The 21,357-nt window shown below is 42.4% G+C and overlaps 1 protein-coding gene across 8 annotated transcripts in view; it reads right to left on the minus strand.

Moving 5' to 3' along the window:
* Positions 1-17,101, minus strand: part of celf1 (cugbp, Elav-like family member 1) — a 91,297-nt gene extending 74,196 nt beyond the window's left edge. For 5 of the 8 annotated variants that reach the window (XM_048606943.1, XM_048606940.1, XM_048606941.1 and 2 more), the window contains exons 1-2: positions 15,948-16,157; positions 15,000-15,054 (exon numbers count right to left, since the gene is read on the minus strand). The gene's annotated coding sequence lies outside the window, so the exon portion shown is untranslated. Of the gene's footprint in view, positions 1-14,999; positions 15,055-15,947; positions 16,348-17,028 lie in introns of those variants that run through there. The other 3 variants (XM_048606944.1, XM_048606942.1, XM_048606937.1) reach the window with 3 other exon arrangements.
* Positions 17,102-21,357: the final 4,256 nt, after the last annotated feature.

A 21,357-nucleotide genomic window follows, 5' to 3' on the forward strand; every position in this document is an offset into this window, starting at 1 on the left:
GCTCTGATCTCAACCTTTCAATCCTCCTTTGCTGAGGGGTGATACCAGGGGACTCCTAAATTGCATATTATATCGCTCCTTTAAAAAAAGGGGGAAAGGAATTAACCTAGTAACCAGGCAACCTTGGTTGGAAGCTATCCACCACACAAAATTATCATTTGGAAAATGCAAGTGGTAAGGGCAGTGTGTAAACTTCTGCCACGCCATCTTAGATGCACGTTATTACAAAGATACAGTTTTTCCTTTGAGCTGTTTCCCTGCCTGTTTGATTCTCTGCACAAACAAAGCTGAAAAAAAAATACAGCCTATTATTCAGAGTTTCCATCTCATCAACATCTGAATGCTTTCAGGCTAATTCAACAACCTGCTCTGAAAACTTTGAAAGCACTGACAAATTCCAACGCAGCAGATTAATCAATCCACAACATTAAAACATAAGCAACAATACTTTAGAATAAACAACCTACAACACTTTTTTAAAAAAGGCAATTTGCCATATCTCCCAAACCTAATGAATCCTGTGAAAAAGATTCCAGAGATTCAGAACTTCACAAAAAACGAATTAGCTCTGCCTTGAGTCATACCCAACCTGTGCATCAGGTTATCACAGAAATACAGCCATTTGTTTTTCACATATAGTGGTTGCAGACAAACTGATGAACAAAGGGGGTGAAACACTACCTCCTATCCTGTTTCAGCGGTGAAGGTAATAAATGAACACCAGTACAGATTTGTTAAAACTTAATTGCATGTGACAAACCAGACTGAATTTTTTGTTGAACCGTGGTAAACGATTGAAGGTACTGCAATTGATGATATGTGTATTAACTTTCAGAAGACATTTAACTGATGTCTCACCCAACTTTGCAAAAGTGAATTCCATTGGGTCAAATAGCAGTCATGGATCTGAAACTATTTGAATGGACACGGTGGGAAGATATAAATCATTGTGGAGGCTCAAGCTCTACATCACTGAATTTGGGAATGGGAGAGGCCGTGGGAACTGCGAGGAAGCAGCACAGAGTGAGAGAGGCACTAGGACCTGCAAGGGAGCAGCACGGAGTGAGAGGGGCAGTGGGACCTGCAAGGGAGCAGCTCATACTGAGTTCGAAAGAGTGAGAAAAAGAGCAACATCACAGAAAAACTGTAACATTATCGGTTGTTAAGAAACTGTTGCTGGGGATTGTCTGCAAATTGCCAAAAGTTCAAAAAAGTATACATTTTTTGAACAAGTAGCTAAGGTCGGATTTAACTGAGAAACTTAGGGCTGATATAATAAGGCAACAAACATAAGGGAAGTAAAGCAAGGTCTCTAAAGACTTAAGAAAATGACTGTTGATTAGAGTGAAATAAGGTACCTCAAATAATTCAAAAATTCTTCAAAAGAGAAGTAGCAGCATTAGGCAATCTAATGGGGCTAAAGCCTGAAGGCTGCATCCTAGGATCTGGAAAGAGGTCGCTACAGAGAATGCGGGTGCACTGGTTCTAATCTTGCAAAAATCATTGGATTCTACAGAAGTCTGGAAGATTGGAAAATAATCAACATGACACCACTATCCAAAAAAGGGGAGGCAAAAATCAGCTAACTACAGGTCGATTAGCTAAACAATCATTATTGGAAAAGTATTGGAATCAAGTATTAAGGAAGTAATAACAAAACATTTGGAAAATCATAGTCTAATAAAGCAGAGTCAACACGGCTTCACGAAAGGGAAATCACGTCTGACAAATTTATTAGAAGTTATCAAGGAAGTCTCAACCAGAGTGTATAGAGGGGAATCAGTAGATGTGTTGTATTTGAACTTTCAGGAGGCATTTGACAAGGTACCTCACAGAAAGTTAACTCATAAGAGCCTATGGTATTGGAAGTAGTTTATTGGTATGGATAGAGAAGTACTGGGGATAAAGGGTACTTTTTCAGGTTGACGACCCATTACCAGTGGGGTTCCAAAGGGATCAGTGTTGGGACCACAACTGTTTACTATGTACATGACTTGGAAGAAGAAAGAAAATATTCTGTCGCCAAAAGACATTATCCTGCCTTCTCGCAGTAACCCTTGATCCCCTTACTAATCAAGAACATATATTCTCAATTACTTGGCCTCCACAGCCCTCTGCAGTAATAAAATCCACAGATTAACCACCTGGTTGGAGAAATTCCTGATTTCAGTTCAAGGTCATCCCTTGACTCTGAGGCTGTGCCCTTGGATCCTAGTCTCTCTTACTAGTGGTAACATCTTCTCCTTGTCCACTCTATCCAGGCCTTTCAGTATTCTCTAAGTTTCAGTGAGATTGACCTCCCCACCCCCGTCCTTCTGAACTATGTCAAGTATAAACCCAGAGTGCTCAACTGCTCCTCACATGGACAAGCATTTTATCCCCGAGATCATTTCTGAAAACCTCCTCTTAATGCCAGCACATCTTTCATTAGACATGGAGTCTAAAACTGCTCACAATATTTCAAATGCAGTCTGAGCAGAGCCTTACACAGCCTTAGCAATACATCCCTGCTCTCGTATTCTAATCCTTCCTAACTGCCAACCGAACCAGCACGTTAACCATTAGCAAATCCAAAACTTGCTCCAAGTGCCTTTATGCTTCAGATTTTCAATGGCTTTTCCTATTTAGGAAATAGTCTACATCTCTATTCCCCCTAATAAAGTGCATAATGTCACACTTTCCTGCGTTGTATTTCAACTTTTGTCCACTCTTTGCCTGTCCAAATCCTTTTGCAGCCTCCTCGGTTCCTCAACACCGTCTGTCCTGCCACCTGTCTGTGTCATCTGCAAATGTCATAACAATATTTTGACTTATCCCCCTTTAAGTTTTCATGCAACTAAACCCAACGCACTCTGCCACTGTTTAGTTTAAAGCTCTATCCACAGCCCTAGTTATGCAATTTGCTAGAACTCTGGTCCCAGCTTGATTCAAGTAGGGGAAAAAATCTCCCTCAAGCCCTCTCTTCCCTCCCACAACAGCAATAGGGTCTCTCTTGTCCTCAGCTACCATCCCAACAGTATCTACTTCCACCACCTCCAGCAGGATGGCACCATTAGACACATATTCCTCTCTCCTCCTATGTCGGCCTTCCACAGGGTCTGGTCCCTCCAGGACACCCTGGTCCACTCCTCCTTCATTCCCAACACATTCTCACACACCATGGCACCTTCCCTCGCAATTGCAGAAGATATAACACCTACCTGTATACATCCTCACTCCTCATTATCCAAGGCCCCAAATACACCTTCTTATTTTTCACTCGAGAACTCTGCAGCCTTCTGAACTCAATATCAAGTTCAACAATTTTAGGTCTTGAGGACTTTCTCCCATCTTTCCCCCACCCCACACACCAGGCTGTGTCATCTGATGGACTGCTACCACACACAACCCATTCTCAGCTACTAATAGTCCACATTAGTAGCTATTTGTGATGATGCTATGGCTTTAAGGGGTGGGTTTTAACCTGGTTTATTTTAGAGAGGGAGATTGGAGACACCAAACTAACAATGGTGTTGTGGAGGAGAATTTCCTAGATTGTGTATGTGTTTTTTTTAAGACAAATATATTTGAGGAACCAAACAGAGAACAGGCTATTCTAGACAAGGTTTTGAGCAGTGAGAAGAGATTAATTAACAATGTTGATGTGTGGAATTCATTGGTGAAAGCTAACCATATAACAATAGAATTGTTCACAAAGTTGGAGTGCAAATTTGTCAACTCTGAAACTCGGGTCCTGACTGTAAATAAAGGGAACTGTGAGGTTGAGATGTAGATTGGCAAGGATGGATTGGGGAACCTTCCTAAAAGGGACTGAAAGTGGATAGGCAATAGTTCACATTTGAAGAACACATGCATGAATTACAACAATTATACATTCCCATCTAGCGCAAAAATAAAAGAAGAAAGGTGGCTCAACCATGGTTTATAAAAAGAAATTAAGGATACTTTAGATCCAAAGAGGAAACGTATAATATTGCCAGAAAAAGCGCTAACCTCAGGACTGGGAACATTTTAGAATTTAGCAAAAGAGGACGAGTAATTCTACCAAGAGGGAGAAAAATAATGGGTTGAGAGTCAAATTGCAGGGGACATTAAAGCTGATTGTAAATAAATATGTTAAGAGAAAAGATTAGAAAAGACAAAGTGTCAGACTTTGGAAAAATTATAATTGGGAACAAAGAAATGGCAGAAGAATTGATCACATACTTGGGGATTTTTTTCCACAAACAAGGGCATAAATAACCTCCCAGAAATGTTAGGAGAGTTTAGTAAGAGGGTGGAATTGAGGAAAAGCAGTATTGGTAAGAAAACGGAAATTAATGGGGTTAAAGGCCAACAAATACTTAGGGCCTGATAATCTACATTCCAGAGTACTAAAAGTAGCAGCCCTGGAAATGTCAGATACATTGGTGGTCATCTTTTAAAATGCTGTGGAGCAGTCTCTATATAGATTATTCCAAAAAACAGAGAGAGGAGGAAGTTGTCAAGTACAGACCAGTTACCTCATATCAATAGTGAGGAAAATGCCGAAGTCTGTTATAAAAGAAGCAAAAACAGAACATTTGGAAACCATGGACAGGATTGGACAAAGCTAGCATGGATTTGTGACAGGCAAATCGTGCTCAACAAACCTACTGGAATTTTTTTGAGGTTCTAACTAGAAGAAGACATGAAGGAAAACTGTTAAGTATGGTGTATTTGTATTTTCAGAAGGCTTTTGATAAGATCCCTTAGAAGAGGTTAGTGGACAAATTTAAAGTACATGGGATATAAAGTATATTGGCATGGATTGGCAAGGTCATACAGGCAAGTTGAGTGAGTGGACAAACACATGGCAGATGCAGTGGCCAAATGTGAAGTTATAAACTTTGGTGTGAAGAACAGAAATAAAATGTATCATTTAAATTGAGGTATATTGGAAAGCGTACAAAGGGATCTGGGTGTTCTCATACTCCAATCAATGAAAGTAAACAGGCAGGTGCAGTAAGCAATTAAGAAGTCAAACTGGCCTTCATTGCAAGAGGCTCCGAGTTCAGAAGTAGAAATGTCTTAGTGCAATTACGCAAGGTCTTGCTGAGACCACACCTGCAGTATTGTGTGCAGTTTTGATCTCCCCAGTTAAATGCAACGGACAGTCATTAAGTCGATACTTGAGATGACAGGACTATCCTGTGAGGAGAGATTGGTTTGACTGGGCCAGTATTCACTAGAGCTTAGAAAGATGAGAGGGGATCTGATTTAAATGTACACAAGTGCTACCACAGCTGGACAGACTAAATGCAGGAAGGATGTTTTCCCTGGCCAAGAAGTAGAGAACCAGGGATGACAGTCTTACGATATGAGGTAACTCATTTAGGACAGGAGACAAAGAGAAATGTCTTCACTCAAATGGGAAATGAACCTGTGGAATTCTCTACCAAAGAAGGTTGTACAGGCCATGTCATTGAACGGCAAAAAAGGCATACGTAAACTTCTAGAAATTAATGGCATTGAGAAGATGGGGAGAAAGTTGGAAAATGGCATTGAGATTGATAATCAGCCATGATCTTATTGAATGGCAAAGCAGACTCTAAGGACTGAACGATCTTTCCTGCTCCAAGTTTCTCCACTTCAATTTCTCAGAAGTCAAAGCCTTAAGGAGATTTATTGAAGGGCAATGGATATGAGCATCATCAGTAATACAAAGATATGGGAGATGATCCACTTGTTCTCCTAAAAACCAAAAAGGCCAATTATAAATTTAATAGATGTACACAAAATAAGGGATGGTACAGAGTTAACAAGTGGATATTGATGCCTGTAAGGAAAGAGGTCAATGACTTGTTGCCAAAAATTTTCAGAAATTGGCAAAGGAACCGGAGTGCAAATTAGGAGAATTATTTTTACAATACAAGCTGTGGGTTCTGGAAGGTGATACCTGAAAGGGAGCAGAAAGGAAACTCGATACAGACTATTGAAAAGAAATAGTGAAAATAATTAATAACATCAGAACTCATGAAGGATGTAAATCTGAAACATGGACTTTCCAAGCTCCTCTGGTGCTGTCTGACCTACTGTGTTCCTCCAGGTCCACACTGTATTGGCTCAATCACCAACAATCTACTCCCTGTCCTGACACGCTGCTCGCCGGCCCTGTCACATGCTCTCTTCATCCCCATCACGCTCTCCCCAGCCCCATCATACTGCTCCCCATCGCAATCACGGTCTCCCTATCCTCATCATACTTATACTATAAACCACAGACTCTCCAGGAAAGTGCTCATAATCCTCATCACACTTTATGGTATAAACATGTACACTGTTCAAGAACCCTGTTACACTTTGGATTGTAAAATCCAGCCACTCCAAAACACACAGCTCACCTTCCCATTCACACATTATACTATTAACAAGCAGACACATCCACTGCCTCCTTCCCCGCCACCGCGCCCCCCACCACCCCCACACCGTCACCAGACTCCGCCACAATTGGCATGCACCCACTCACCACACTCAGTTATGACTCACAACTGCAGAGGTAGTTAGAAGATTAGATAACTTTCTGGAAGATATGCAGGGTACATGTGACCTATAAAACAACTTCTGACAATTTCAATTCAGAGGAATTAGGTCAAGTAAGGGAAGAGATTAAGTTCACAATGGCAGTGACATGATTAAAACAAGTCAATGAATCTGATATTCACCCAATGTGGCAGTTTTAAAATCAAGTGAGTCGTAAAGATTTTTGTTTGAATAAAGTAAATGCATGTCAACAGAAATATGGAAAAGTAGAGGAAAAGACAGTGAGCCTTGTGTTGGCACTGTATCAGCTTGACATTTATGTCACCAATGGTAAAGAAACTATTACTTACGCTGACCACAATCCTGTGACTTATTTTTGGAGAAATTCTGGAGCAGTAACTTATCATTGTTTCAGTAGAGTTTAATTCTCCAGCCATACAATTAAACATGATTCAAATCACAGGGAAAGACACATGCTATAGCTACCACTTTATCATACTCACGTATGAAAGAAAGCCAATGCTGTGATTCAAATGGACTTAGGTAAAAAAAAAAAAGGTTGCCATGAAATTCATTGAATATATTAATATTATGTTATTACTGTACAGAAACAAATTTAAAAGGAATTTTTGATGAGAAATGAAAATGCCTGTTAAAGGTGTATTTTCAGTCTTCTTTGGGGAGAAGTGTGATTGAAGGTGACCAAATAAATATCAATGAAAGGTTTTTAAAAAGTCACTAAGTCAGTCATTCCTCCTAAATGACCAGGGAACTACAGACCAGTGATTCTCACATCAGTGAGAAAATTCTGAAAGAATTCAATTGAATTAGATTTATTGTCACACGTACTCACGCAAGTAGTGAAAATTACAATTTGCCACTTAAGGCACGATCGTAGGTACAAAGATACGTAGTTTCAAAATTTTAGTTACAAAACAGAAAAATAAGGAAAACAAAGTTAAAAAGTTAATCATTACAGTCCTTCTTACTAAAGTAGAAAAACAAAGGAGAAAATAATTCCCCATTTAGAGAGACATAGCTTGATCAGGGATAGTCAGCGTGGCTTTGTCAGAGAGAGTTAATGCCTAACAAATCATGTGGAATTTTTTCAGGTGAACAAGAGGGTAATGCAGTTAATATAGTCATACATGGCTTTCAGGAAGGCCTTTGACATGGGAAACTGAAAAAGGAGGTAAAAGCATTTGGGATCCTGGGTTACTTAGCAAGTTGAATATAAAGTTGGCTTAGTGACAAGATACAGAGGGAGGTAGATGGCAGTTTTCAAGACTGGAGGCCAGTGCCTAATTGTACCAAAGAAATCAGTACTGAGTTCCTTTTTTTTGTGACATAGATATAAACAGTGTAGATGTTAGAGGTGGGGGAATGATAAGTAAGTTTGTGGATAGTACGAAAATTGACAGACTGGTTGACAGTGAAGAAGGAGGTCTTAGCTTATAGAAGAATATAGAAGGACTGGTCAGAGAGCACATCAGTGTCAGAAGTTAACCCTGAAAGGTGTGAGGTGGTGCACTTTGGGAAGAAGTAACAAGGCAAGATAACACAGTGTGGAGCTTCAGGAACACATCAGGCCAGGCCAATTAGAGGAGCAGGAAAGCTGATGTCGGGACCCTTCTTTATTCCCCATGCAGATGGCCTAAAAGCCCTCCGCATCTTCCTCTCTCACAGGCCCAACCAGTCCTCCTCCACCACCACCCTTATCCGCTTAACCGAACTCGTCCTTACCCTTAACAACTTCTCCTTCAACTCCTCCTACTTCCTACCAACTAAGGGGGTGGCCATGGGAACTCGCATGGGCACAAGCCAAGCCTGCCTCTTTGTAGCATATGTGGAACAGTCCCTCTTCCGCAGCTACACTGGCACTATCCCCCAACTCTTCCTCCGCTACATCGATGACTGTTTTGACACCGCCTCGTGCTCCCACGAGGAGCTCGAACAGTTCATCAACTTTATTAACACTTTCCACCCCAACCTCAAGTTCACCTGGACCATCTCTGATACCTCTCTCTCCTTCCTGGACCTCTCTGTCTCCATCTCTGGTGACCACCTCAAAACTGATAACAATTTCAAGCCCACTGACTCCCTCAGCTACCTAGACTACACCTCCTCTCACCCACTTTCCTGCAAGAATGCGATCCCCTATTCCCAATTCCTCCGCCTCCGCTGCATCTGCTCCCAAGATGAGGCGTTCCACTCCCAAACATCCTGGATGTCCTCGTATTTCAAGGGCCACAACATCCCCCCTTCAGTGGTCGAAAACGCCCTCGACTGCATCTCTTGTGTTTCCCGCATCTCAGCCCTCACACCCCATCTCCACAATAAAAACAAAGACAGAATCCCCCCTTGTCCTCATGTATCACCCCATTAACCTCCGGATTCAACGCATCACTCTCCACCACCTGCAATCTGACCCCACTACGAAGGATATATTTCCTTCCCTACCTTTATCTGCCTTTTGGAGGGACTGTTCTCTCCACGACTCCCTCGTCCGCTCCACACTCCCCACTCGCCCCACCACCCCTGGCACCTTTCCCTGCAACCGCAGGAGGTGCTACACCTGCCCTAACACCTCCCCCTCTCACCTCCATCCCAGCCCCCAAAAAAACCTTCCACATCAGACAGATGTTCACCTGCACATCCGCTAATGTGGTCTATTGTATCCGCTGTTCTCGATGTGGCCTCCTCTATATCGGTGAGACCAAGCAGAGGCTCGGAGACCGCTTTGTGGAGCATCTACCCTCAGTTTGCGACAAACGACAACACCTCCCAGTCGCGAACCACGTCATCTCCCCCTCCCACTCCCTAGACGACATGTCCATCCTGGGCCTCCTCCAGTGTCACAACGACGCCACCTGGAAACTGGAAGAACAGCGCCTCATATTCCGCCTTGGGAGCCTACAACCCAATGGTCTCAATGTGGACTTTTCCAGCTTCAAAATCTCCCCACCACCGCCTCATCCCAAGACCAACCCTCCTTCTCAACCCGGCCTCCCTGACCTGTCCATCTTCTCTCCCACCCATCCTCTCATCCCACCTCACTGATCAAACCCCACCACTACCTACCTGCACTCACCTATCTACATCCACCTACCTCCCCCAACCCCTTATCCCTGCCTCCCTGAGCTTCCAGTCTTCTCTCCCACCTATCCGCTCCTCCCACCTCACTGTCCAATCCCCAACACTAACTACCTACACTCACCTATCCTCCCCAGCCCAACCACCTCCTCTCTGTTTATTTCAGAGCCCCCTTCCCCTCCCCCATTTCTGAAGAGGGATCCCAACCCAAAATGCCAGCTTTCCTGCTCCTCTGATGCTGCCTGGCCTGCTATGTTCCTCCAGCTCCACAATGTGTTTGTTATCTCAGACTCCAGCATCGGCAGTTCTTACTATCTCGGAGTAACAAGGCAGGGGAGTACTCAATTAATGGCAGGACATGAGGAAGCTCAGAGTACTGAGGAATCTTGGGATAGTTGTCCACAGATTTCAAAAGGTGGTAGGACAGGTTAATAGGGTAGTCAAGGTGGTATGCGGGCAGTTATCAATACAGTACTGCATCACATCACTATAGGAACAATTTGATTGTACTCGAGGGGGTACAGAGGAGATTCACCAGGATGTTGCCTGGGATGGAGCCTCTTAGCTACAAAGAGACTGGATAAGCTCAGGTTGTTTTCTTTGGAGCAGCAAAGGTTGAGGGGAGACCTGAAAGAAGTGTAAAAGTTATGACGGGCATGGCCAGAGTAGATAGAACACAGCTGTTTCCCTTAGTTGCACGGTCAAAACAAGGGAGCATACCTTTAAGATGAATGGTCTGACATTTAGAGGGAACTTGAGGAAATGTTTTTTTCCACCCAGAGAGTGGTAGGGTCTGCCATGCCCTGCCTGGGATGGTAGTTGAGAAGAGAAACCTCACAACTTGGACAAGCACTTGAAGTGTCAAAACATTGGAGGCTATTGGCCTAGTTCAGGAAAGTGGAACTAGTATAGATTTAGTGCCATTTTGGCACTACACACTGAATAGGCCAAAGGGCCTTTTCTGTCCTGTACGTTTCTACAATTCTATCAAATTCAGTACATGTTAGACAGTAGGGAATACCCAGAGTTTTAATGCAGGTTTTAGTTCACTGTGCTGAGTTTATGACTAGGAATATGCACACTGAAGGCTTACTTTTGATTTAGGATGATCAAGGATTTCTTTTTAGCTTAGAAAACCCAGAGAACAGAATCAATTTGAAGTTAGAAATGACAGATTATTGAAAGACTGAGAAAACATAAACGTCAGTTTTGAGAGTATTCCTGCAAGAAAATGTCACAGTTCATAGAAAACACAGGAAAGTTAGTTGAGTCAAACTTCAAGATTTGAAACAGGAAGGTAATCTCTCCAAATGTGAAATGATGAAGGGATGGTGTTGGAGAAAACACAAAAACTTTGTTTGGCTGAGTTTTAAGATCTTTCAAACTGTCATTTTTCCTTTCATGTAGTAAATTTCAGTTTAATCATTAAAGCCCACAGCCTCCTGTGACTATTTCAGTGAATGGCCACCACATTAACTGGGAAAAAAAAAAATTCATCAAGCCAGGTTTCAATGTGGGATATGACTTGTCTCGTAGTAACATCAGCTGGGAATACAACAGCGTGCTCTGAGGAGTCTCGATAATCAGAGGTCATATTCACATAACCTATAAATAATTACAGTAAAGGCATTAAATCTCATGGTGTTTACTCAACAAGACTCTTCTTGTTAGATCAGAAAGGTGGGCATCCTCGTCCATAGCAGACTAATGTTTCTGTACTGTAGTGAATATCATGCTTGTCTCACTTGTAAAAGTCACCAGTTTGAAGCTGAACAGAAATATTCTAGAAGATTTATGTATCTCCATGTGAGCAGAAATTTTTAAGGGGTTCTTGCGGTGCAGTGATAATGACCCTGGTTTCAAGTTCCACTTGCTCCTGAGGTATGTCATAACATCTGATTAAAAAATATCCACTACACCATTTAAGGCTTAAAGGAATCACACAAACCATAAAGCTGTCCAGAAGCTAATTTGGCATTCCTCCTACAGGAGGATTGATAGGGACTGCATCCTTCAACATTCTGAAACAAATTCTTTGTACAAACCACTCATACCAGGGCAGTTGTCAACTTGCAGTTTGGTTTGAAGCAGCATTTCACTGTGCGATTCCAATCCCCAGCGTACATTACTAAACCAACTTTTCACTCTAATATTTATCACCACAATGTTCATATTTTCACATAGGTCTCTATAACTGTGATTAGCAAATTTCCCTACGATATCAGACAAGAACTTAGCCAATGGCTAAATCTAATCCCTATGCATTTCTACATCACTATCTATCCACTACCTGTTACAGTTTCATGTTTTGTGCACATCCCTTCGATGAGCACAGCATTTTCCTTCAGCAAAGGTGACCAAATTGACCATGCAGCTTTTTTGCTTTTTCCGATTGCTACCGTGTGAAGACATTAACACTTCCCTAACATTGTAATGAAAACGTAGGGTTTTTGTTAAAAGGAATAGCCAGATCAGATAAACTGCAGATCCAGGGTCTTGCCAAAAATAAATGTTTTATCACATTACACATTCAGTTTTATTTCATGGAAAGTTTATTTAACAGCAAAAGTACTGGATTAGAGATTACATTAGTGGTAATAAAGCACAGTAGTTTACTCCAGCTATTTCTCATGGAATCACTTTTTAGCGTTGTCATCCTGAACTTAAAACAAGTCAAGCTTTCGGACTCCACACTTGCTTTGGATCCTTGTAATATGAGCTGCTCTTGTGAACAATCTTCTGTCTTCGAATAAGAGTTTCTTTGATTCCAACCTTCACCTCCAGAGCCCCTTTATCAGCTGCTATGTTAAACTCCTGAAAGCCAGTTGGTGAATGAGGAAACCAGTGGTCAATTGTCAAGTTTTAGATTCTTTGACAAAGTGAGCCATAATAAATGTAGAGCTCCTTATTATACCATCTATGACCAGTACAGCTCCTCACTCTACAACCCACTACTTTATCATTAATAAAAGCAGAACATTCAACAAAAACTTAACAAATGAAATCAAAACGTAACTCCCTAGACTGACATAATGTAATTTAGTTCTGGTGGTACCCATCAGTCTTAGACAGCCACAGGAATACAAGCAGACACCACATGTTCCCTTTCCAGAGACACCAAAGTACATTCAAAACCTAAAGAAGTGAAGAAGAGTATCGGGTCAAATGATACCCACAACTGCCTACACCTGTTAATGGCCCTTTTGACCTGCTAATGATCATATCACAAAAGCAGCATTGTATAGAGTCAGCATGGATTTACAAAGGGAAACCTTGCTCGACAAATCTACTGGAATTTTGAGAAGTAGTAGAGTTGATCAGGAAAGCCAGTGATGAGGTTTACTTGCACTTTCAGAGAGCTTTTACCATGGTCTCATATAAGAGGTTAGCATGAAAACTAAGTGCATGAAACTAGAGGTAGTGTACTGACATGAAGAGAGAACTGGTTTGTAGAAAAAGTAAGAATAAACAGACGTTTTCTGACTGTCAGCCAATGACAAGGATGGTACCTCAGGGTACTTGGATTAGCACTTGGATCCCAGCTTTGTACAATATATGTTAACAATTTCAATGAGGAAACCAAATATAATTATCTCCAATTTTGCAGATAACACAAAACTGGGTGGGAGGGTGAGCTGTAAGGAGGGCGCCATGATGTTTTAGTGTGATCTGGACAAATTGAGTGAGTGGTAAATGTTTTGCAGATGCTGTATAATGTGGATAAATGTGACGTTATCCACTTTGGTAGCAGAACCAGGAAGGCAGATTACCTGATTGGGAAAGGGAGAGGTGCAATCTGTTACCAATGAGATGTGTGTGACCTTCTATACCAGTTGCTGAAAGCAAACATGCAGGTGGAGCAAGCGGTGAAGGCGGCAAATGTCTTGTTGGTCTTCACAGCAATAGGATCCAAGTACAGGATATCTTGCTGCAATTGTAAACGGCCTTGCTGAGACCAGATTTGGAATATTATGTGCAGTTTTGTTCTCCTTCTCTGGGCAAGGATATTCCGGTTATGCAGGGATTTGAAAAAAGGTTTACCAGACTGATTCTTGGAATAGCAAGATCGAAACATGGAGAGACAGGATCAGTTAGGACTACACTCGAGTTCAGAAAGATGCCGAGGTGCTGTTTAGGAACCTGTAACATCCTAACAGGATTTAACAGAATAAATGCAGGAAGGATGTTCCTGATGTCTGGGGTGTCCAAGATCAGGGGTTCAGGCTAAGGACATACAGTAGTCCATTGAGGACCAAAATGAGGAGAAATTTCTTCAAGTGAGTGGTGAGACTGTGGAATTCCTTGCTACAGAAAGTTGGGCTGAAATTTCAAGAAGGAATTAGATATATTTGTTAATATTAAAGGAATCAAAGGGTATGGGGAGAAAGGGGGATGTTGGATGATCAGCCAAGATCATATTGAATGGCAGAGCAGGCTCAAAAGAGGTAAATGGCCTACTCCTGCTCCTAATTTCCATGTTTCAATGGATGAGTCTGTCCTTACCATCCCTCCCCCTACTCCCACATTGGGAAACCAAAGATCAGAAGCCTGGGACTGAAATGCTTGCAAAACCAGAGGAGCAATCCCTCCGAAAAAAAACAGAAAAGGTGGTTTCAACACCTCTAAGCTCCCCCCAAGACACTCCCCATCCTTTCACAATGACTAAGTCATAATCCTGGAACTGCCTCCTCATCACCATCATAGGTATACCTTCAACAAGTGGATTGAATTTGACATCGATTCCCAGATGTTAAGTGGGAAGAATCTGATGTGAGAATCCCGCAGGAGACTGCTCACAACCTCCAGACAGCAGGATGGGCCACAACAAACTGAGTGTTGCTTTATGCTCTTTAGAACGCCAATATATGCAATAAATTAAACTGAGTAATTAAACAAAATTAATGGGTGACAGCCATAAGTCTCTCCTGATACCTGTTCAACTAATCATTGAATGAAAGCTCCCAATCCATACATCCTTCACCTTCAATCAAACAACTCACCATTAGATTACACAATGTTAAACCCCGGACTTGGAGTCTCTGCCTCCAGCAGACTGAAAAATCAAATGGATTCAAGACTCGAAACACAAATGTGCCAAGACAGGTTTGCGATGGTCAAGACCACAGCTATAGCTTTTATTCCGCTGCTTTGACCTCTGTATCTGCACATTAGTTAAGATTCAGATCCTTCACTGGATGCCATTTCTGTAGACTATCCTCAGCATGTAGTACAAAACAGTTGAAAAATTGAAAACTGATCCCAGTACACACTGTTTACTGAATTTCTGTTAAAATCAAGATCCAAGTACTCTTCACACACAAACCCACAATGGCCAGCAGTAAACAAGTAATCAGACACCAACAGCCTTTGCAACAGCCAGTGAAATATATTTTAAGAACACTTACCTTAAAGCCTTCCTTGAGTAACACTCTCTGCTGCTTGATTGCTACGCTCTGAACCCTTGAGCAAAACAAGAAACCAAGTTCAGCCAAAGTCAAAAGCTGCCAAAACGTTTAGAATGGTACTCACCAGCCAATGAGTACTACACTGACAGCTTCAGGAACAATGTGAATACAACACAGGCGTCATGCTCAGGTTCAGAAAGCTGCTGCTCCTCACGCCACACTGCAAAAATCAAATGTCACCTCCTGCAGCAGTGTCACTGCCTTGCACTGCTTCTGCTTTCAGTTCAACCATGCCTCAATGCCATTTCTCTTCCACTCAGATACAAGTTTCAAGTGAGAGATATGGGCAATTTACTGAGCCTGGCATTTTAATACTGTAGGAGACCTTGTCAGGGCACCAGGGAGAATCAGCGCCGCGTGGTCAGAGGGCCAGCGCCGAGGGAGCGCCATGCTATCAGAGGGTCAGCGCCGAGGGAGCGCCGCAGGAGCACCGCACTGTCGGTGGGTCAGTGCTGAGGGAGCGCCGCACTGTCGAAGGGTCAGTACAGAGAGAGTGCCGCACTATTGAAGGGTCAGTGCTGAGGGAGCGCCGCACTGTCAGCATGTCAGCGCTGAGGGAGCGCCGCACTGTCGGAGGGTCAGTGCTGAGGGAGCAGGCACTGTCAGTACTGAGGGAGCGGGCACTGTCGGAGAGTCAGTGCTGAGGGAGCGGGCAGTGTCCAAGGGTCAGTGCTAAGGGAGCGCGCACTGTCGGAGGGTCAGTGCTGAGGGAGTGCCGCACTGTCGGAGGGTTAGTGTGAAGGTGGACTAACTGTGAGATGGTGTTTGTGTTGGTTTGGGGGTGGGGGGCGTGTATGATCTTCGTGTACACGTTCCGTGTAGAGTGTGACTCATGACTCGCCACTCGGCCCTGGCCCTGTGTCTCCTCACAAGCTCCTGATGTCTTACCCGCTCAGCGTCTCTCACTCTTTCGGCTCCGCCGAGAAGACGCACTCAAAATGGCCGAACTTCCGCTCCCAACAACCCACCGGCAACTGCGGACAAGGTGGGACACCCAACATGGCGGATCTACCTCCCGGCATGGGACACCCAACATGGCGACTTCACTCTCCCGGTGAGAGACATCAGTATGACGGCTGCTCTGCAATTGGCGGTGAGCTGTAGGATACATGGGAATTGATGGACAAAATGAAGAAGTGGAATAAGAGAACATGAAGAGAAGAGAAAATTAAGGAACGTTCACGTTACAATCTAGTTTGGAACGTGAATATTTACTCAAAGATTAGCGACACAATATTCCATGGTTCTGAACAAAACAACAAAAATACTCAACAACGTTTCTAAAGTAATTAAATCCGTGGCATATGCCCAGTTTATTTCTAACACCCCAGAATGCACGTGTTAAACTGGATTGTGATCAACACTCCACAAGGCTGGGCAAGAAGCAAGCCAGATCAAGACTGGTCCCCCTCTTAGTACCCACAAAGTCTCACCGTTTGCAGAGCCTTACAAATGTTAAAGCTGAGGTTGTTGAATTGCTCGTCGAGCTAGCTTATTCTCATTCAGACATTTTGTCACATAGAGGGCCGAAGGGCCTGTTCCTGTGCTGTAATTTTCTTTGTTCTTTGTTCTAGAATTGGACCCCATATACAAACCCATACAGATCAAAACTGGAAATGACACTACCCACCATAATGGACCAAACAATATAAATTAAAACCAGAGTAGAATAAGATCACTTCATCGGAGTGTCCACTGACGATGTTACCTAGCATGGTAATGAAACGTCTGAACGAGAACAAGCCAAACAAGTCAACAACCTTACCCACAATCCAAGCTACAGATCTTTACCAAAACTTTGAATGTTAAAGCTTTTTTAATGGAACCCACGGTACCTGATTTACCTGACTTTAAGACCAAGAGTGGTAGAAAGGAGAGAACATATTTCTGTGCTAAACAAGAATTATTATTTATTCTAAGCAATTAGACTATAGCTACAAATAAACAGATTGGTATATAACACACTAACTGAAAAGCTTGTCCCCTCATAAACTTCAAGGGTATTTGCTTCCCAATTCCAAAGTTGAGATGATCTTATTTCTCTTGGAATCCCTACAGTGTGGAAACAGGCCCTTCAGCCCAACAAGTCCACACTGAACCTTGGAGCATCCCACACAGACTCATCCCCCTATAACCCACCTAATCTAGGGCAATTTAGCATAGCCAATTCACATAACCTACACATCTTTGGACTATGGGAGGAAACCCAAGCAGACGCAGGGAAAATGTGCAAACTCCACACAGACAGTCACCCAAGGCTGGAATTGAACCCAGGTCTCTGGTGCTATGCAGCAGCAGTGCTAACCACTGAGCCACCATACCACCCATGTTCATTTGTCTTTCTCCAGAAGCTTCCACTGGTTTGCAAGGAGTATAGAGTGACTGATTCACTCACAAAACGTCTTTGATTCATGAATTAAAAAATCATGGCGCACAGCACCTGTTGCAGGAAAGTTTTTATGGCCTTATTATTTTCTTCAAGTTTAAACTAAGGTTTTTAAGCACAGAGAGCAGGCAACTTCTGCTGGGGGATCATCAGCAGATTTCTCTCTCTCTCTGTCTGTGTCTCCGTAACTTATTTCCCGTTCCAACCTGCTCAGTTAGTTGAGAACCAGTCAGCCTCACTTCTTTCTCCTTGCAGTCCACAGATTTTAAAGACACAAGAATAAAAAAGGCACAGTTCTTACATGCCTCCAACCTTATGAGAGAAACACTGTTTTTAAAAATGCATTTCATTACACCAAGAGACATCCATTCAATTTTCTTCGTTCCTCATAGGGTGGCACAGTGGCTCAGTGGTTAGTACTGCTACCTCACAGCACCAGGGATTTAGATTTGATTCCAGCCTTGGACGACTGTCTGTGTGGACTTTGCACATTGTCTGTGTTGGTTTCCTCTGGGTGCTCCAATTTTTCTCCCACGGTCCAAAGATGTCCAAGGTAGGTGGATTGGCTATGCTAAATTTCTCATTGTACCCAGGGATGTTTATGTTAGGTGGGAAACGCAGGTGTTGGGGAATGGGTCTAGGTGGGATGCTCTTTGGAGGGGTGATGTGGACTTGTTGGGCCGAATGGCCTGTTCCCATACTGTAGGGATTCTATATACAAACTAACACAAATGTTAGAATTTGTGAAATGTTAACTTATTGAAACATCTTTCATTCAGGATAAGTGTAACTATAAACTACAACATCATCTAAATAGATAACACAATTATGAGCTAGCTATGACTTGATTTATAAGCTTCTGCAATGTAGCTAGGGTGTCCTTTAATCCAAATGGCATCGTTGGTGTAAACCATTTGGTACAACAAAAGCAGATATTTCTTTAGCCCTTGATACTGATTGCTCTTGCCAGTACCCCTGCAATAGATCAATCTTAAAATGGGATGAGGCACTGCCAATAGTATCAATGCAGCCTTCAAACAATCGAATTGGGAATGGATGTGTCTTCCTGACTACATTCATCTCTGTATAACCTATATAGAGCCTAGTTCTTCAATCCAGTTTAGGAACCAACACAATTGGTGAAATCCAGCTGCTTTTGCTTGGTTTAATCAAGTAATTTTCCAGCTTGTACTGAATCTGTGTTTGCACCTGAGCTTCTTTCACAAGGCTCAACCGATTAGGTTACTGTTGTCTCGGTCTTGACTCTCTCACATACATATCATGTTTAGAAAATGTGGTACTTCCATGTACGGATTACCTCATACTTTCTCAGTCGTCTTATGAGATCATCCTGTTCTTCTTTCTCTTGAAAACACAGTGCCAACTGTCCCAATAATTCTGTATTAGCTGGTTGAACCTGTTAAGCGGTGGTAATGTCTGACCAACGATTAAATTTTTCAAAGAGGCAACCAGATATGTTGAAAAGGACAATGCTTTTGATGTCATCAACTTGGACTTCAGCAAGGCTTTTTATAAGGAAGACTGAAGCCCATGGGATCCAAGGAAGTTTGGCAAATTGGATCCACAAATGGCTGAGTGACAGGAAGCAGAGGTGATGTTTAAGGGGTGTTTTTCTGATTGCAAGTCTGTGTCCAGTGGAGTCACACAGGGGTCAGTATTGGGGTCCTTGCTGTTTTAGGTTTATGTAAATGATTTGACTTGAATTTAGGAGAGTTGATCAGTTAGTTTGCAGATTATACAAAAATTGGCAGGTGGTAATGAGGATAGCCTTAGACTACAAGAGGACATAGACAGGCTGGTTGGATGAGTCGATCAGTGGTAAATGGAATTCAATCCAGATAAATGTGAGATGATGCACTTGGGCAGGACAGACAAGGCAAGGGAATACATGATGAACAGCAGGACCCTGGGAAGATACAATGATCAGAGGAACCTTGGTGTGCATGTGCACTGGTCTCTTATGGTATCAGGACAGATGGATAAAGTGGATAGAAGGCATGTGGGATACTTGCCTTCATTAGTTGAGGCATAGAGTTTCAGTGCAGGGAGGTTATGCTGGAACTGTATAAAATTTTGATTAGGCCATTATGTGCAGTTCTGAAATCCAGATTGTAGAAGGAATGTGATAGCACAGGAGAGAGTACAGAAGAGGTTTACCAGGAACTTGGCTGGAGAATTTCAGTTTTGAAGAGATTGAATAGACAGGGGTCGTTATCCTTGGGCCAGAGGAGAATGAGAGGGGATGTGCATTGAACTGTATAAAGCAATGAGGGACAGGAAGAAATGTTACTCCTTGAGTAGTAAAGGCGTGGAATGCCCTGCCTGCAAAAATAGTAGACTCGCCCACTTTAAGGGCATTTAAATGGTCATTGGATAAACATATGGATGATAATGGAATAGTTTAGGTTAGATGGGCTTCAGATTGGTTTCACAGGTCGGCGCAACATCGAGGGCCGAAGGGCCTGTACTGAGCTGTAATGTTCTATGTTCTATGTTCTATGATAGAGAGATCAATGACAAGAAAGTGTAGATTTAAGGTAAGGGGCAGAGGGTTACATGAGATGTGAGGAAAGATTTTTCACCGAGATGGTTATGGGAGTCTGGAACTCACTGACTGTAAGGTTGATGGTAGAAGCAGAAATCCTCATAACATTTAAGAATGGTTAAGATTTGCATTTTTGATGCCAATGTATACAAGGCAATGGCCAAGTGCTGGAAAATGTTAGAATGCTAGAATAGTTAGGTGGTTGATTTTGACTGGCATGGATGGAATGGGCCAAAGCACTTTTTCTATGCTGTAGGTCTCTATGATTCTACGAACTCTTAGAAGGTTCACTTTGAGAACTGCCTGTATCTTCTTCCACCCCACTCATATTATTTCAATCATCTTCCAAAACTCTTACTATCAAACACACTAGCTCCTCCTTAATCTTTACCCAACATGTCACGTGACGCAACTGATTCTTCTTCCTGCGATCTGAGAAATTAGTCACTTTCCTAATCCATCTAGCCTATTACCTTGCAAAGATAACATTAGCAATACTTCATCTCCCACTTGAAACTTTCTTAGTTGCTGTATATTTATCTGCCCATTCTTTCATTTTCACCTGTGAAACTAGTAAATGTTCCTGTGATACCATACAAGCTCCTGTGAGTCTTTCTTGATTTGTGGACATGAACATTGAGGATTGGTCTTTCTTGTTCAAGAACTCTTCCCCAATCAATTTCAATGGACCTCTAATTTCATTACCAAAAACCAATGAAATGGACAAAACCCAGTAGATTAATTTGGAGACTATCTGAGAGCAAATAATGAAAAAAGAAATCCTTTGTCTTAATCCTTTAGGTACCTGTGACAGTTTGCCTTTATCATTGGTTTGAGGATGTTACAACAGAGACAAACAGCCAAATCAAATCAGCCTCCCAGTCCCTGTGTCTGCAACGCAGTAAAATTAAAATATTCACTGACCCTCAAAATTGACCACAATGTTTCCTAACCAAACTTATTAAATAACCAATACAATACACAAAGTTGATAGTTTAAACAAAATAATTAATAATTTATTACTAATACAGTAGATTCAACTGAGCACAGTTAAACAGCAAGGTAATCCAATAATGTCCATGATTTAAATGTTCCTGTGATAGCCTACAAGCTCCTGTGAGTATTTCTTGAGATGTGGACATTCTAGGCCCCAATCACACATAGAGAGAGAGGCGAGCAATAAATTGAAAGAAAAATGAAAGAGATGTAACTTGCTAGTTCACTTAAGCAGTTTCAATGATGCATGGGAGATAGTAGGAACTGCAGATGCTGGAGAATCCGAGACAACAAGGTGCAGGGCTGGATGAACACAGCAGGCCAAGCAGCATCATAGGAGCAGAGAGGCT

This window comes from Rhincodon typus, chromosome 17 (assembly GCF_021869965.1).
Source record: "Rhincodon typus isolate 14 chromosome 17, sRhiTyp1.1, whole genome shotgun sequence".
Lineage (NCBI taxonomy): Eukaryota > Metazoa > Chordata > Chondrichthyes > Orectolobiformes > Rhincodontidae > Rhincodon > Rhincodon typus.